The sequence below is a fragment of the Dipodomys merriami genome, unplaced genomic scaffold (assembly GCF_024711535.1).
Source record: "Dipodomys merriami isolate MVZ:Mamm:240054 unplaced genomic scaffold, mDipMer1.0.p SCAF_57, whole genome shotgun sequence".
Lineage (NCBI taxonomy): Eukaryota > Metazoa > Chordata > Mammalia > Rodentia > Heteromyidae > Dipodomys > Dipodomys merriami.
In genome coordinates this window covers 7,857,271-7,869,504 of record NW_027206146.1, presented here as the reverse complement: position 1 = coordinate 7,869,504, position 12,234 = coordinate 7,857,271, and the positions used below count along the sequence as shown (strand labels likewise).

Sequence of the window (12,234 nt, the reverse complement as noted above, 5' to 3'; positions counted from 1 at the left end):
CAGGAAGAGAGTCCAGGCCTTTTGGCTGCTCTTTGCAGATGTGTTAATATTACCTTTCTCAAGATTCTTCTGAATCAATTTGTTAACACTGTTAAGTGACTTTTTTTTTTTTTTTTTTGGTCGGTTGTGGGTTTGAAGTCAGGGCCTAGGTGCTGTCCCTGAGCCTCTTTGTGCTCAAGGCTAGTGCTGTACCTCCTTTTTTTTTTTTGTCGGTCGTGGGCTTGAACTCTGGGCCTGGACGCTGTCCCTCAGCTCTTCAGCTCAAGGCGAGCGCTCTACCACTTGAGCTACAGCGCCACTTCCGGTTTTCTGGTAGTTTATTGGAGATAGGAGTTTCATGGTCTCTCCTGCCCGGGCTGGCTTTGAACCGCGATCCTCAGATCTCAGCCTCCTGAGTAGCTAGGATTACAGGCGTGAGCCACCAGTGCCCGGCTTAGTGCTGTACCTCTTGAGCAACAGCGCCACTTCCAGTTTTTGAGTGGTTAATTGGAGATAAGAGTCCCACAGGGACTTTTCTGCCTGGGCTGGCTTTGAACTGCAATCTTCAGATGTCAGCCTCTTGAGTAGTTAGGATTACAGGCATGAGCCACTGGCACCCAGCTTTGCAAGTGACTTTCTAAACTTTTGAGTTTGCTATTTGTGATTGTCCTAGTGCTTTTTTTGCTGGAGAAATTTGAGGGCCTGTTTACATGAAGTCCTTTCTGCCTTTGCTTTTCAAAGCAGAGTACCCTTTGATAGGTAGGCATGTGTCTGCCTCCTGATGGGTTAGTTGGCAAGCAGGAGATGCAGTACTTACTAAAGGTCACTGTAGAAGAATATTAGATAGGCACTTAGCATTCTTGGCATTCTTATGGAATGATACAGGTTTATGGCCTTTTTATTGGGTTCTTAAAATCAAATAGTCTTTAATTAGAAGCAAGCACGTAGAACATTTTGTGATCCAGATAACACTGACCTCACTGTATTGTGCACCTGTAGAGACTGTAAGGGTTAGCGGCCATGGAAAAGGGTTGTATACAGACTAGCCTGGTTCAGGCCATCTGCATACTGCAGCCCTTACTGGTGTGGAATGTGGATTTACATGGCTTTCAAGTTCAGTTGACTTGGCTTTGGCTCTCATGATTCAAGTGAAACTGGATTTGAATAACTCACACTTTTTTTTTTTTCCCCCAATCCTGGGGCTTGAACTCAGGGCCTGGGCACTGTCCTTGAGCTTCTTTTGCTCAAGGCTAACACTCTACCACTTGAGCCACAGAGCCATTTCCAGCTTTTTCTGTTTATATGATACTGATGAATGGAACCTAGGGCTTCATGAATGCTAGGCAAGCACTCTACCACTAAGCCACATTCCCAGCCCTCCCTCACACTTTTTGACCTTACATATAATAATGAGATCTGACAATCCCATATATATATATATATATATATATATATATATATATATATATATATATATATATATATAAGTTATACAGGGGGTTCATTGTGAAATTTCCACATGTATACAATGTATCCTGATCAAACTCATTCCCTCTATTACTGTCCCCTACCCCACTCCTTTAAATAATTTTAGCCAGAAACAGTGGCTCACATTTATAATCCTAGCTACTCACAAGGCTGAGATCTGAGGATCGTAGTTTGGAGCCAGCCTGGGTAGAAAAAAAAAAAAACCCACAAGATTTTTATCTCCAGATAATCAGAAAATAGCCAGGAGAGGCATGCCTGGCTTCAGTTTTAGAAAGCCAACTGTGAGCAGAGTATCAGGCACTGTGTTCAAGCCCCAGTATCCCTCATCCCACACACAAAAATCACAGCTTTCATTGTTTTATTTTCCTTTCTTTTTTCTTTTCTTTTTGGTGTAAACAAGTTATATAAGTTTACATGTCTACACCTGTGCTCTTGAGAGTCAATAGCAGGAAGGGATTGTCAAGTTATAGTAGACAGCGAAATTAAGTCCCTGCCAGGCTCTCACTCAGTGGATTTTCTGAGCAGAAAGCAGACATATCAGGTGAGCAGAGCAGTGGTCTGAGGAGCTGGGTGGAGACACCTGCCTGGCTTCCAATCCCCGTCATTCTGTAGAATGTAGAAGTCAATTTAGCCACACTTCACGTTTTCATTTCAGAGTTTAAGATCTGAAACAACCTGTCTATTATAGGTGAGGGTTTTGTGATGGTGATGACTTTTGATCCATTTTTTCTGGTAGGTTAGAGACCAGCAGTCACTGTTTTTGTGTTCCTTCTAGGACAGCTCAAAAGAAAGCAGGTGCTCTGAGCTCCTCCAGTGTGTCAGGAGGGAGTGGAGGTGAGGTCAAAGGAAGCACACTGTGGGCTTACACTGGAGAAGGCAGTGTGGGCACTCTGTAGGCGTGCCACTCAGCACAGCATGTGTATGTTCTGAATGGCAGCCAGGTATCTGAGGTCAAGGTGATTTCCTCTAGCAGGTAAGACAGCTGTAGCTGCAGTGGAAGAATAGGTGGGGCCTGTTTCCTTAAGTCTTGAGGGCTGCAGGACTGATAAGATGTGACTCATGGATTGCCCAGAATTTACTGGCTGGGCACTTTCTAAGGAATGGTGGCTGATAAGGAGGAACTGGTTACTATTCTGGTCTATAATCTAAAAGGAAATTATGGAGCTAGCATTTGATAGAAGAAGCTGTTGATTAAGCTCTGTATTATAACAACTGTTTTCTTAGTTACTTTTGGCTTCCAGCCAGGCATGTTTTATAGTTTGGAAGTGTGGAGGGGTGGAGAGGTAAGTAGAATATCACAGATACACTTAGGATGGAGGAGGAGGTTTGTTACAGTGACCAGTTGTTCCCTTTAATGTTACTCAGTTTGGAGACACTATCAACCCAGATTGGCTTGGAACTCAGGACCCTCCTTCCTCTGGATCCTAACTTCTGGCATTACAGGTGTACTCTTTACCAGTCATCTTGACTCATGGATCATAGTTAATTCTCCTGACACTTGCTGGTGTGAGCGTGCTCTAATTTTGAAATTTGTCCCTTCTCTGTCAGCTTCCATGTCTGGGCTTCCTCCCTTTACGGGGACAAGTGGACCATGTTCATCCCGAAGTCTTTTTCAGTAGATCTCAACAAGAATCTTAGGAATTTTCCTCAAATCAGCCAATTTTCTTCAGATTTTGCTTATTTATCTGCCCTTTCCCCTGGCCCACTCCCTTGACAGGGTCATCGGTTTAAGTATGGGAAGGAAATTGCGGCCTTGAGTACAGTCAGAAAGAATCTGGCTCCCGGCGTTTCCTGTTGAGCCACCACTAAATTATACAGACTAGGCCTGACAAGGCTTTCAAAGGAGTGCTCACACCACCTCCGTGTCAGCATTTCCATGCAGTCAGTTGGATTTGGGTTTTGCATGCCTGGGAATTACCCTGCTGTGCTTCCTGTCCCAGGTGCTCTGCCCTTCACAGCCCTGCCTTGCCTCTCTTTCCCTAGGTGGTAGAGTGACACCTGGGTTTGGGGCTTGGCAGGCCAATCAGCTACTTCCTTTCTTTGTCATTGTCACCAATCTGGAGAGGCTTCTCCAGTGAGAGGAAGAGAAAGGGTTTATGGTGCATGACACCATTTTCTGACTCAAGGTCTTGTCAAAAATTTTGAAATTAGAGCACTAAGTGAGCACTATTAACTTTTTGAAAAATCTATAGAACCTAATGTTACTCATCTCCCTCGTGGCACCCTTTTACTTCATTTGAAACAATGCGAGCATGTAAGTAAATATGGAGACCAGACAATGGAAAAGATGAATGTGGTTGCTGATTTTGCTAGTGTTCTTTAACCTGAAAGTCCTGTATACTTGCTGGGCTCAGAGGTTGGCTTCTTTGTTGTACTTGTATGTGACATGAACCTCACCTTCCGTTCAGGCGCATCAGATAAATAGAAGCTAATCACTATTTTTTTTTTTTGGGTCCGGTCGTGGGGCCTGAACTCTGGGCCTGGGCGCTGTCCCTCAGCTCTTCAGCTCAAGGCTAGCGCTCTACCACTTGAGCCACAGTGCCACTTCCGGCTTTTTTCTTTTTGCTTATGTGGTGCTGAGGAATCGAACCCAGGGCCTCGAGCATGCAAGGCAAGCGCTCTACCACTGAGCCACCTTCCCAGCCCCTAATCACTATTTTTTGAAAGGTTGTGCATGTGGTATAACTTTTATTACTTGTTGCAGCCTATTTCAGAACTAGAATTTATCAAGTAATGTAAATGTAGTGAGAATTAATTAGAAAGTATTAGTTCCATCAGGGGAATAGTAAGGCTTACTTATACTGTTGGAGTTGGACTGGGCTGATCTCTTCTCTTTCTCAATGACAAGAATGCTGGTGTCTTGCATCCTGTCTGGAATGGTGGTACTTCCATGCTCCCCATGTATTTAGAGACAGGTTTATGCAGACAGTTCTTCCAGAAAGAACCTTTCTCCTTCTAAGAAGTGAGCAAAACAAACCCTGACTATATCACCATGCTTAGAGGAAAATGAAAAGTAGTTGTATAGATTCTGTTTGCTATTTTAAAAACCTAGATATCTGCAGGTAAGCCCCAACAGTGTTTCAGGGTGTTAGTTTGCTAGGAGAAGATAGATGGTCACACCTCAACTTTTTGGAGTGCCTCCCAGTTTGAATTTTCCTTCTTGGTTTTGCATTGCCTTTGGTGTGGAATACTTACCATAAATCCTGTTGTTGTTGTTGTTGTTTTCCTTAACACAGCTCTTAGAATATAGGCATAAACTCAGGTGTCAGAGTGTTCCTTCTAAGTAGGGTGCTGTCTCTTCACTCTGGAATTTCTGCCTACCAAGTAGTGTTGCTCAAGCTCAGCATCTCCTCTGTCAGCCCCAGGAGCAGCGTGGCCCTCGTAGATGGTCCACTGCCATTCACAGGAGGTTCACCCAAGGCATCACGACTCCTTGCAATAGGGGCCAGTTTCAGCTAGTGCCAGGGTGAGGAGCGAAGCCCTGGAGTGGAAATCTCTAGTCCATAGGCTTTTGCTATGAGCCCCAGTGCGCTCTAATCCTGCTCTGCAGCTGTAGATCCAGGTGCTTAGCTTGGTTCCTAGGTAGCATAGGAGGATGTTGGAACGTTGGGCATCATGCCTTGTGGGTGTGTGTGTGTGTGTGTGTGTGTGTGTGTGTGTGTGTGTGTGTGTGTGTGTGTGTGTGTGTGTGTGTGTGTGTGTGTGTGTGTGTGTGTGTGTGTGTGTGTGTGTGTGTGTGTGTGTGTGTGTGTGTGTGTGTGTGTGTGTGTGTGCGCGCGTGCGCGCGCGCGTACTGGGGCTTGAACTCAGAGAGTTCAGAGAGAGGCTGTGTAAATGTCCTCACGCCCCCAGGCCTGTCTGCCTTACATTTCCTGTTCCCTTACTGTCATGGTGGCTGCACCTTGGGTGTCCCCCATGGATGTGAGCATCCCAGTGCATGGGGCTTCCATGTCTTCATCACCCTCTCAAGCTTATCTGCTGTGCACCTGAGGTGCTGAGTCCCACAGGTGGGATTGGGGTTTGAGCCCAAGATACTCTTAATCTTTATCTCATTTTTTTTTTTGGGGGGGGGGTCCGGTCATGGGGCCTGAACTCTGGGCCTGGGCACTGTCCCTCAGCTTTTCAGTTCAAGGCTAGCACTCTACCACTTGAGCCACAGTGCCACTACTGGCTTTTTCTGCTTATGTGGTGCTGAGGAATCGAACCCAGGGCCTCAGGCATGCAAGGCAAGCACTCTACCACTGAGCCACCTTCCCAGCCCCTTTATCTCCGGTTTTTTATCTTGGTTCTGGTTCATCTTTATCTTCTTTGATCTTTATGTTGCTCCAGGCAGCTTCAGACAAGATTTTTCATAATTCCACCTCTCCTGCATCCATTTTAGCCAGTATAGGCAGCAAGAGCAAGAAATTGAGTGACTCATGCTTTCTTACAGTTTTCCATTTTGGGATCTAATTCTACATAGCATTGGTGATTTTTCACCTTTAGTGAAAGTTGTGGCTCTGTCCCACCCTCCACCCCTTTATCTCCCTCACAAATCACATGTCTGTGGGCCCTTCAGTGCTAGAGCCAGGGCTATCTTAGAAAATCTTTTTTTTTTTTTAATTTAATTTTATTTTATTTGTGAATATACTGTACAGAGGGGTTACAATTACATGGACAGGATAATGCGTACATTTCTTACCAAGCATTGCAGCCTCCTCCTTTGGTTTACCCTTCACATCCCTTCCCAGCCTTCCCCCTCCCCCCCGAATCCCAATCCCCCAATCCTTCTCCTCCCCCCCTCCCCCCCCCCCCGACGTTGTAAAGCTCGTTTTGGACATGACAACTTGTACTTCTCATTGTTGCAACAGGTCCGCCTGTATATCTTAGAAAATCTTGATTCTAGCTGGGCGCCGGTGGCTCACGCCTGTAATCCTAGCTACTCAGGAGGCTGAGATCTGAGAATCTCGGTTCAAAGCCAGCCCGGGCAGGAAAGACCGTGAGACTCCTATCTCCAATAAACCACTAGAAAACCAGAAGTGACGCTGTAGCTCAAGTGGTAGAGCTCTCTCCTTGAGCTGAAGAGCTGAGGGACAGCGCCCAGGCCCAGAGTTCAAGCCCCATGACCGACAAAAAAAAAAGAAAAGAAAAGAAAAGAAAAAATCTTGATTCTGAGATTATTGGAATAAACTTTTATTTTTTCCCCCACTGTACTCTCACACTGCTTCTGAGAATGAGGGTGTAGTTAGTCCCACAGTCAGTTTTGTGGGGTATACCACTGTGCGCCCTTAGACTCAGCTCAGTGTCCTCACAGCCTTTCCTTCAGTCTGATCATGTTGCTGGAGTGGCTAGCAGAAAGAACTCAGAAAAGCACTGATGTTTCCAGTTTGTAGTGGAGGATGAAGATGGAGAATTGCCTTGGGCAAGGTGCAGGGAGAGCATCCGTGCTCATCCCCAGAAGCTCAGAGAACTGTCCCACTTTGGTTAACTCCTTGGGCCATCAGTGTTCAATGTAACCTGCAACCCCTCTCTTTCTCAGGGATTGAGAGCTGAAAGTCCCAACTCTAGCCCTGTCATCCTAAAGCTACTTAGGGACTTTTGGCTCTCAGTCAACTCATTGCTTACAAAGGGACATTGGTTACTGAAGATTGCAGGGATGTGGGAAGCTCTGCCAGCAGCCGGTGCAGAAGCTAGGTATATGCTTCATAGCATGGCATCATAAGATGGAGCCCCAACAAGAACAGTTGTCTTTGTATATTCCTTGATCAGATGGCTTGGCTCAAACTGTGCAGCTACCTGGTAGAAGCTGCTGAGGAAAAGTTTAAAGAAGTGCTTTTGCTAAAAGCTGTCTCCTTCATTCATCATGGGAATCAGGTTCCATCCTGTAAATAACTTAGCTTGGAAATTTTCTTCGTTCAGGACCACTTTGTAGATTTTTTTTTGTCCATTGTTGGGCTTGAACTCTGGGCTTGGGCACTGTCCCTGCGCTCTTCAGCTCAAGGTGAGCGCTCTACCGCTTGAGCCATAGCACCACTTCTGGTTTTCTAGTGGTTTATTGGAGATAAGAGTCTCACAGACTTTTCTGCTCGGGTTGGCTTTGAACCATGATCCTCAGATCTCAGCCTCCTGTATAGCTAGGATTACAGGTGTGAGCCACCGGCTCCTGGCTTTTTTTTGGGGGGGGGGCAGGTCTGGTCGTGGGTCTGAACTCTGGGCCTGGGCACTGTCCCTCAGCTCTTCACCTCAAGGCTAGCGCTCTACCACTTGAGCCACAGTGCCACTTCCAGCTTTTTTTCTGCTTATGTGGTGCTGAGGAATCGAACCCAGGGCCTCATGAATGCAAGGCAAGCGCTCTACCACTGAACCACCTTCCCAGCCCCTACGCCTGGCTTTTTAAAAAAGAAATTTATTTATTTATTTATTTATTTATTTATTTATTTATTTATTTATTTATTTATTGTCAGTTGTGGGTCTTGAACTCTAGGCCGGGACACTGTTCCTGAGCTCTTCAGCTCAAGATTAGCATTCTACCACTTGAGCCACAGCACCACTTCTCAATTTGAAGAATTTTGTGGACTTTAAGACATGAGGATGGTGTCAGGATGGAAATGGGATCTTTGTGTGGGCTGGTGAGTGTGATTGGGCAGCATGGTTCTCTTCTCTACCCTGGCACACAGGGGTACTTTTACCAAGGCTGTGGGTAAAACAAGAGGGGTAGGAGGACGTTGGGTTTGGTGTCTCACTCCTGTAATCCTGGCTACCCCAGAGGCCAAGACTAGGAAGAACAAGGTTTTGATCAGCCTGGGCAGAAAAATTGGAGACTCCCATTTCAACAGAAGAAACTAGGTATAATGGCACATGCCTGTCACCTAGCCATGGTAGGAAGCATAAAATAGGAGGACCATTGTCCAGAGTGGGCCTGTCTCATAATAACAATACGAAAGAGGGCTAAGGGTGTGGCTTAGCAGTAGAGCACCCATGCAGCAAGTTTAAGGCCTAGACTTCAAATTCTAGAACTGAATAAATGAAAAAAAGAGAACGGGAGGGACATTTGTAAAAATTATAAATGGAATATCAGAACCTTTCATAGTTGTTCTTTCAAAAAGCAACTTAAGTCAGGTTCTCTCCTAAACAGATATCTGAGTTACCAGTCCTCGGAAAGCTTTTGGTCCTTGTCTTTTGCTGATTGGGCTTTGTGGAGGGCGCTGTCATAGGTCTGCAGAAAGTGTGGGAGCCAGCTGAGTGTTCTCACTGGTTTCTGAGATCCCATCTGTTAGGTGATTTGAAAGCAGGTAAGCACACATGGAACCAGCCTTTCTAGAGATCCAGATGACCCATTTGTGAGATTTCTTGTACCCAGAGCCCAAAAGACACAGTTGGATTGAGTGCCTGGCTATGGGTAGGAAGGAGTTAGGTGTCCATAGCCCACACCTGTGAGTGTTCCTCCTCCTCCTGCTCCCCCAGCTTTTCTGGAGGTGTCAGTTGCTCTGTTCCTCCTTTGTAAATCACAGCTCTCCACAGCTGGAACCCTCAGTGTTGTTAATTTAATTTGTATTGAATGGAAAGGTAGCTGTGTGCTTAACACTGCACAGTAGCAGTTTCTATAGTTTCCTTATCTGACAGACAATTAAGTCCTTAGACTGTCAGTTTGACTGTCAATTTGTTGAGTGAGGAGTTGAGGTGCAGTTCAACCAACAGTAAGTAACAGAAGGGATTCTCCTAAGCATGATTCAGTCTCTTCCACAGCATCCCCAAAACAAGTCTAGAACTTTCCCATCTTAGCCCCCATTCCTACACCCCTTCATGCCTTTACTATCCCTGGGCCACCTCTCCAAGCCCAGCCAGTCTTTCAGGACCTGTTCAAAATTGACTTCTGTTCTCCCACCCTCTCTATCTACCCAGTTCTACAGATTAAGAGTGACAGAAAATGGCTGTCCTTGCTGGGTGCCAGTGGCTCACACCTGTAATCCTAGCTACTCAGGAGGCTGAGATCTGAGAATCAGAGTTCAAAGCCAGCCCGGGCAGGAAAAGTCCGTGAGACTCTTTATCTCCAATAAACTACTCAGGAAACTGGAAATGGTGCTGTGGCTCAAGTGGTAGAGTGCTAGCTTTGAGCTGAAGAGCTGAGGGACAGCGCCCAGACCTAGAGTTCAAGCCCCACAACTGACCAAAAAAAAAAAAAAAAAAAAAAAAGGTCTCACGGACCTTCCTTGCCGGGGTTGACTTTGAACTGTGATCCTTAGATCTCAGCCTCCTGAGTTGCTAGGATTACAGGAGTGAGCCACTGGCACCTGGCTTGTTATTGTTTTTAAACAGTACTAAGAATTGAACCCAAAGTCTCTCAGATGCTAGACAAACCCTCTGCCCTGAAATTGAACTACATTTACATCTCCTTAATCCTCTCCCTTAAAAAAATTTTTTTTTGGATAGGGTCTTATTAATTTACCCAGTCTGGCCTTGAATTTGGGATCCTGCTGGCCACAGCTTCTTGAGTGACTGGCATTACAGGTGTTCACCAACATGCCTGGCTAATGCTCTCTTCTTGGAGCTTTTTTTTTGGTGGGGGGGCACTCATGGGGCTTGAATTTAGGGCCTGGGCACTGTCTCTGAGCTTCTTTTGTTCAAGGCTAGCACTCTACCATTTGAGCCACAGTGTTACTTCTGACCTTTTCTGTTTATGTGGTACTGAGGAATCAAACCCAGGGTGTGCTAGGCAAGCACTCTACCACTCAGCCACATTCCCAGCCCTTCTCGGAGCTTTAATATTCCATGCTTCTTTGTATATTTGGAAAGGAAAGTCCGTTGGAAGGCTCACTGTGAGGAGCTTGTCTAGAAGGAACATGGGGCTGGGAATGTGACTTCATGGTAGAGTGCTTGCCTTGTATGCATGAAGCCCTGGGTTCGATTCCTAACTACCACATAAATAGATAAAGCTGGAAGTGGTGCAGTGGCTCAAGTGGTAGAGTGCTAGCCTTGAGCAAAAGAAGCTCAGGGACAGTGCCCAGGCCCTGGGTTCAAGCCCCAGGACTGGCTAAAAAAAAGAATGTGATTCTGTTTTATCCCAGCTCAGTCCAGCCATGTGTCTACTTAATGTGGACACTACCAGCTCTAAGTGTTGAGTGCCCTTGTATCTGGGCACAGCAGTTGTGTCGTGGTCATGGTGGGAATTCTCTTTCTTATGTATGCATGGGTCACTCAGATCAGGGCCTGGGCACATTCCTGCTGCGGGAGGCAGGGGAGCTTGCTGCCCTAGCTGCCCAGCCGGTGACAGTGTGAACTGTAGCAGTCAGTAATCCTGGATCTTAGTGGCTTTTCTGGGTCCCAGGAATGTGTGCTCTCTCGGGAATGTGCCATTTCTTCCTCTGCCTGTTGTAGAGGCGCTAACAGAACGACCACCGCTTCCTGTTCCAGCACAAGCACTCTGGTAAGGAGCCAGTGTCCTAGTTAAACCAGTCATAGATTGTTTTATTACAATGTATATTTGTGACAAAGAATTGAAAATAATCCTGAAGTAATTCCTCTCCCAAGTACTTGACTCCTGACATCAGATACAAAATTGTTAAAGGTTTGCAGTGTTGTCTTTTTAATATAAGTAGCTATGTAAGCTTCAACTATGTAAAACGTTACTTCTTTGGACCTCCCACTTGCTAGACAGGCAGTCTGCTTGAGCCTCTACCCCAGCCCAAGGAGTAATTTCAAGGGTCATTTCTCCCCTCTGTTGCTAAGTCCTCTGTTTTAGGATTGATTCTGGAAGTTACTGGAAGGCATGCTCTGATTTCACTATGAGTGTGTTAGCCCCATGCTGAGAACAGCAGCCCCCAGAGTTAAACCAAGAAGACATTTTGATGTCCCCCAGTTTACCTTCTTGTGGCCTTCAGGTCATTCACAGTGACTGACTCTGCTAATTTTATTAACCCACCTCTTAGAAAAGTGGAACATGTATGTGACTAGGCACTTAAAGTTATTTCCTTTACACCAAGTGTTTGAGGCGTTTTTTAGATTTATAACGGCCTTTGTTTACCGTGTAATTCAGTCCAATTGAGGAACTAGTAAAACTGCATTGTCTGGACATCAAAGCTAAGAAGAGTGTACTTATACCAAGGAAACTTATTGGGTTTCTAACAAGTGGAAAGTTACCACTTTCAAAAGTTAACCATGTCTATACCAGCTAATTCTTTTTTTTTTTTTCCGGTTGTGGGGCCTGAACTCTGGGCCTGGGCGCTGTTCCTGTCCCTCAGCTCTTCAGCTGTCGACTAGCGCTCTACCACTTGAGCCTCAGTCCCACTTCCGGCTTTTTCTGCTTGTGTGGTGCTGAAGAATCGAATCCAGGGCCTCATGCATGCAAGGCAAGCACTCTACCATTGAGCCACCTTCTCAGTCCCCCTCCCCCCCCCCAGCTAATTCTTAGTTTTAGTTTTTGGTAACTCTTTTTCCCTCTTCCCTGGTGTAGGGGTTTGAGTCCTAGTGTACTGCTAGGCAGAGCTCTACCGCTGAGCAACATCCCGGAGAGGTGACTATCATCACATTTCTGTTGTCAAGATAATTCTGCTTTTAAAATACCAGTTGCAGCTAGGCATGGTGGAAGTGGAGATCTCCATTTGGGGGTCAGCCTTGTCTACATGGTGAAACCCTGTCTCAATATACTATCCTTTTCCTCCAAATCCTGTTAGTGCTGTCTGCGTTCTTCAGAGGTGGCTGTGCTCTTTCTGGTCCCCCTTGAGAACTGTCTGTCTGGCCATTAAAGATAACGCTGACTGAATAAGGAGTTGATGGACTGGGCATTGTAGT

At 45.9% G+C, this 12,234-nt stretch overlaps 1 protein-coding gene across 1 annotated transcript in view; it reads left to right on the top strand.

Moving 5' to 3' along the window:
• The window catches only part of LOC138812881 (rho GTPase-activating protein 35), an 81,898-nt gene that overhangs the window by 30,869 nt on the left and 38,795 nt on the right, over positions 1-12,234 (top strand). The window lies entirely within an intron of this gene.